The 6,000-nt window shown below is 44.1% G+C and overlaps 1 long non-coding RNA gene across 1 annotated transcript in view; it reads right to left on the bottom strand.

The window, feature by feature from the left end:
- Positions 1-5,132: 5,132 nt before the first annotated feature.
- LOC142786696 (uncharacterized) overlaps positions 5,133-6,000 on the bottom strand; it is a 112,165-nt gene continuing 111,297 nt past the window's right edge. Inside the window, exon 3 of the long non-coding RNA XR_012889119.1 lies at positions 5,133-5,236. This is a non-coding gene — a long non-coding RNA (uncharacterized LOC142786696). The remainder of the gene's footprint in view (positions 5,237-6,000) is intronic.

Below are 6,000 nucleotides of genomic sequence, written 5' to 3'. Positions count from 1 at the left end.
GGAAGCTGGCTTCACGGCTTGTTTCTTGGCCTTGCGCACACCACCGGCTGGTTTTTTATCTCGAACAGCCTCAATATTACAGCTGAATTGCTGTCAAGGCTCACCCACAGAATTGGCACGTTCTAGTAGGCCAAGTGCGTGCTTGCATCAGTTTCTTTTTGCTTCTCAGTTTTTAAAATATTGGCGCACAGTGGCTGGCTAACTCTCTGGCAATGTCCCCCGGGTCCTGCCATCCCGTCTTGAAGCTTGAGTCTTTAGCATGAAGCTTATGACGGTGGCTTTAAATGAAATTTTGTCGTCCTCTTTGCTGAAAATAGGTACACGATAGGTATATGATTGTACACCTGGCAAAAGGTCAGTAGAGTGGTCAGAACTTTTGTGAAACCTCACGTCATTGTCATCAGTGGCAAAGACGTCTACATGCTGTGCAATACGTGCTAAACTACCGTGTCTTCTTCTTGTAAAAAAAACTTACGTTAGCATCACGTAGCTGCCTCCATGGCGATTCCAACGTGGTTTTATTCGAGTAAACTATCACAGCGTTTGGTTCATGTTCGATCCCAATAGGTAACGACTGCATTTGGTTGGAAGAGTAACAATATCTGTGGCTTGTGCGGCAATCGCGAAAACGGTGAACGAGCTATAGAAGACGTTGCCCAAAAATGCCTAGGGCTATTGGACAGCACAACGGAATCAGACATTCTTGGCAGCCGCTTCTCGAGGCATTACATGACAACGACGGTGCTGGATTGGTGAGACTCTGTTGAATGAGGTGGCCGGACAATAAGCTCAGCGTTAGCGGCTTTAATCCAGTACTATCCCAAGATCAAAGGAAAGGGGTTTCTAGTCAGAACTATAACCTCCGACACTGCATAAAGTGGCCCCACATTGATGCAATACATAATGTACCAACTGGCATGACCGCACCACCACCTACTACAGATATGGGAGGTTGGACCATGGTAACAGGTTCTTAGATCCAACAACACTCCGCGAGAGCATTGTGCGTTTGGAATCACTATCCGGAAAAACACCAACAGAGCGTACAAGTAAAAAGTAGGCTTCAAAACGGCACACTGCACAAATTGTTTTTTGGGTGACTCACAAGCTTAGAAGTAGGCCATGCAAAAGAGGCTCGTTTGCTGGCTTTATGCATAGCATCTGCAACGAGGGCAGTCAGATGCAAGATGACCAGTATGCCTACAATGATAGCATGTGGCCTTCTTAATGTCAACTCCAGGTCGATAAACAGGTTTGCCATTTCTAGAGTTTATTGCAGAGGAGCGATTGATTTGCTCTTCAAATGGTAACGAGGAAAAGCTTCACATGACTGGGGACTGAGCCGCATCGATTGGTGACAAATATCGGTCGTTCATATTACCAACCTGCTGCAGACGTATTGAATGCACTTGTTACGCTGATGTCCTGGCTCGCAATGAGCGGCTGACTTGGAACAAAATAGGCATGTTCAAAGTTTGGTCGAGTTGGGTGACGATGGCGAGAATTGCAATCGCTTTTGGTGGCCGTTGTGAGTGATAATTGTTTCTAGGTGTGCGTCGCGCACATTATGTATGCACTAATAATGCGCTGAGGAACTGTCAGTCGGACAAGACATTTTGAAATTATGCACAGTTTCGGCGACGAGTCGTCAACGAGGCTCTCGCTGGGTGGCTGAATGCGTCTGGTGACTATGTGCTGCCACTTCAGGAGCGTAAGCTTGCGCCCAAACTGGTTCTTGAACGCAGCTTTGAAATTTACTCACATGTAGCTGGTTTTCTGTCCCACTTTTCCAATCTGCAGCAGAGTCACGGAGCTTGCCAAGTGCTACAACGAGGCGAGTAGACGGTGTCCATGACACCAAGCCTTGGGTATGCTCGAGTTCATCAAGCCATGAAATGCTACCGTCACCACTAAAGGTTGGAACCAAGGCGGACGAGTTGGGCAATGTAGTAACATTTACTGGTAGCATTGGCCCTTGTGGCAACGTAAAAAAACGGCTGGAGTACGTCACTCAGCCCTTGTATACCTAAACCGACGGCTCAGCTTTCGATTCAGGCACACTAGCCGATTGACGGGTCCGAGCGATGTCATGAAGGAAGCATTCATTCACGTCCACGTTCGAACGATTCGTCTTTGGTGTACGGCACAAAGGTTTATGGTAGATAATGTTCACTGTGAACCAGTGCAGGTCTTTCACAGTGGCCTAATTCTACTTTATAACGTTATTACGGTCGTTGGACCGGCAAGCAAGCTCAAAAAAGGCTTAACGCAGGCAAAGACAGATATTCGGACCAGTGGTATTAATCATGAACTCACACAAATAAAGGAGTGGATCTGGCTTTCGCCACATGAATCCTGTCGACTAAGCCAAATGTGAGAACTTGGCGACGTAGACAAGGCGATTATATGGCGAAAACTACTTTAATAAACAGGAGCCACGGCATGAATGCAGGCGGCGTTCTCGCGTGCCTATGAACAACTTATGAAACCTCGTTTGGACTAACTCAACATGAAGCACAAGGCGGCCAGAATACGTGCAGTTTCACAAATTGAAAATAATGAAGACAAAATAACTAATAAGCATTGCTGAGTCATACCCGATTTCGCAACATTCACGCGATGCCCGCACTACTCTGCGACGCAACCACTCGACTTCCACCTGTGGAAAGTTGCGGGCAGTCGCACATTTTTGTGCGCGACTGAATTCCCCCTAAGTAATAACAAAGTGCGCTATTTTTATTGATTTTAAATTACATAAGATTGCGCGAACTAACTTTATTGAGTCCACAATAGACGTGAGTTACTCAGCAACACCTGGCTAGGCCCACTCGGGACGGTCAGGGTAAATATGGATGGATGGATGGATGAATATGGTTGAGCCCTTTAGATCGGGCGGTGGCTAGCGCCACCAAGCCGTAATACTTAATGAACCAAAAACTACATTTATTTTTTTTCCTTTTAGAAAGTGAGGTTGAGGATTCGCACTTTGCTGTGAAGCGTTTAATTTTCACTCGTGCCTTGACTTTAGCCACCAATCATATAACCTCCTTCTAGTTAATTCTACCCGCTTAAAGTCTATTTTGCCCTCCCTGTCCCTAAACCGAACTGCTTTAAAAAACTCGTCGCCATCATCCTGAACTATAGGGCGAATCACTTTACAGAACATTATCAAGTGTTCGGCAGTTTCTTCTTCCTCTCCACACGCACTGCATACCGTGGTTACCCCTTCGAATTTGGCCCGATATGTCTTGGTTCGCAATACTCCCGTCCTGGCCTGAAACAGTAGAGAACTACCACGAGTATTATCATAGATCCTTTCCTTGGCAATTTCCTGCTTAAAAGTTCGATAGACCTCTAGTGCGGTCTTCTTAATCATGCCAATTCATCACATATTGGTCTCAGCTTCGTTCACCTTCTTCCTAATCGATAATTCATTTGTTTGGCCCCTTGCTGTCTTCTAAATATTTACCAGTAATTTCTGCTTTGCTACCTCCATTTTGTATCGACATTCTTCATGTAAAAGTAGCTGAATACCTTCCTAGCCCAACGCTCCTCCCCCATTTCTCTCAATCGCTTCTGAAATTTTATCTTGCTTTTAGCTTCCCTGCCCTCAAATGATGTCCGTCCCATATCACCTTGTACTCCCTGATCTGGTGTATTCCCGTGAGCTCCTAAAGCAAGCCTGCCTATTTCACGTTGCTTAGTTTCTAATCTTGCTTGAACTTCTGTTCTCAGTGCACAAAACCGCATTGCCGAACGTCAGACCAGGAACCATGACTCCTTTCCATATTCCTGTGACAACATCATACCGATTGTAATTCCACAGTGCCCTGTTTTTCAATACCGTTGCATTCCTGTTACCTTTTGTCGTCGCGTATATTTCGTGTTCCCTTAGGTACCAGGCCCCATTGCTTCTCCATACGCCCAGATATTTGTATTTATCTGTTATCTCTAGCGTGACCTCCTGTATTCTAAGCTCACTACCTTCATTGTCAATAAAAATCATGACTGCTGATTTTTCTTTACTGAATCTGAAATCTAACCCCTCTCCCTCATTACTGCAGATGTCCACCAATGTCTGCAAATCTTCCTTGTTGTCGGCAATTAGCACTATATCATCTGCGTACATCAATGCTGGTAGTGCCTGCTCAATGAGTTTTCCTTGTTTGAAGAAAAGAAGGTTAAAGCCCAGTCCACTTCCCTCTAATTTGACCTCTCATTTTCGCAGGTACATCATGAATAATAAGGGTGACAGGGGACACCCCTGCTTAAGACCCGTTTGACCTCTGCAGGCTTGGATACCGCTTTTCTCCACTTTATAACTACCTTATTACCTTTAGAGATATCCTTTAAAAGATTAGTGGCTACATGTTCCACGCCTAGTGTGTTCAGCATTCCCCACAATTCCTCTTGAACCACGCTATCGTACGCTCCCTTAATACCCGAAATTGCTAGCCATAAGGGCCTGTGTTAATTTTCTGATATTTGCATGCACTGCGTCAGTGAGAACAGATTGTCTTCCAACCTCCTGTGTTTCCGAAACCCCTTCTGCAGTTCCCCCAGCACCTCCTCATCCTCTATCCATGCCTGCAGTCTTTCCTTTATAATCTGAATCGCCAGTCTGTAGACCACTGATGCACATTTATAGGACGGTAGTTGTTTATGTCAGCTTTATCCCCCTTTCCTTTATAGATCATGCTCATCCTTCTAAGTTTCCTCACCTCACCGCCCTCGCACGCGCTCCCTGGACGGAGAGCTGATATTAAAATTTTGCCGGATCAATCAATTGTTAAGTGTCGAAGAATTGAAACGCGGAGGTGAATGATACAATGCCCTTGCTTTTTCAAAAAAGCACTCATTTTCAAGCTGTGTCCACCAGTTTTATGTATGAATGTCTACTGGAGAGCCTATATAAGGTTAAAGAGTCATTTAGGGTCAAACAAATAGACTGAAATGCACATCAGGAGGAATGTGAGATAGAATTCATATCAGGTAAAAATTTAAAAAAACAATAGAATCTCATGAAGTGCCATGGGTCCGGACCAGCGACATATGAAGATACAAATGCGTATATCTATGAATAGACAGATATCACAGAAAACACTCAACTAAAACAAACAGACGCAATTCTGTTTTTGTAATAAGATTGAGATTGATTTATTTTTTCACAAACGTCTCTGTTGACTGTAGGGAATTCGAGGACGCTGTAGATTGCATCTCCCATTAAAGCAAAGTCCTGGAAAAGAAAGTGCAGGGTAGTTCAAATTCCAGACCTCAAAAAAGGGGATTATACATGAACGGGAATCCATGCTACAATAATCGCTGAGCTATCAGAAATAATTCATATAGCGGTGACACATTGTATCATTTCCGCTGTAGCAGTGAAGTCACACTCGCGAACGAAAGAAGGGAGAATATTGTGAGCGCACGAGTGTATATATAGACTTCCGATGTTGACAAATTGTGCCTTTAGCCGAAAAGTGACGTTAAACGGCATGTTTTAAATGCAGCATAACGTTTCATTTAAGGTCAATCACCGACTAGAACTGAGAGTTTCTGTTTGTAGGTGTTTTATATTCTTTCGTCACAAATATGATGTCAGTGTATAGTTCAAACTTCGTTTGTGTCGTTCATAATTTGTGTGAGCGTTACCCTATATAGTGTGAATTGATTGCATAAAGTGACATTGAGTGAATGATAAAGCTTCGTTCCAAGGTCCATAATGACTACGTCGAAGTAGCCGACTAGCATAGAGTGTTTCTTCTAGTAAGTTTTTTGTATAACCGTGTCACGATTATGATTGTTGTTTGTTCATTGCATTTTTTTTTGTCAAATACATTCGCAACTCCCCGTGATGGACAATGGCGTGGACGGAGAAACCTCGACCCTGAAGTGCTTCGCCCGTGCAACCAAACCTGAGTAACTAGGAGAAGGGCAAGTACTAAGTAAGAAAAGACTTTTTCTGATAATTGGAGGCGAAGTGCATAGCTGCATGAAGTG

Source organism: Rhipicephalus microplus, unplaced genomic scaffold (genome assembly GCF_043290135.1).
Source record: "Rhipicephalus microplus isolate Deutch F79 unplaced genomic scaffold, USDA_Rmic scaffold_28, whole genome shotgun sequence".
In the NCBI taxonomy this organism is placed as follows: domain Eukaryota; kingdom Metazoa; phylum Arthropoda; class Arachnida; order Ixodida; family Ixodidae; genus Rhipicephalus; species Rhipicephalus microplus.
The sequence above is the reverse complement of the archived record's forward strand: the minus strand, read 5'-3'. Positions and strand labels throughout refer to the sequence as shown.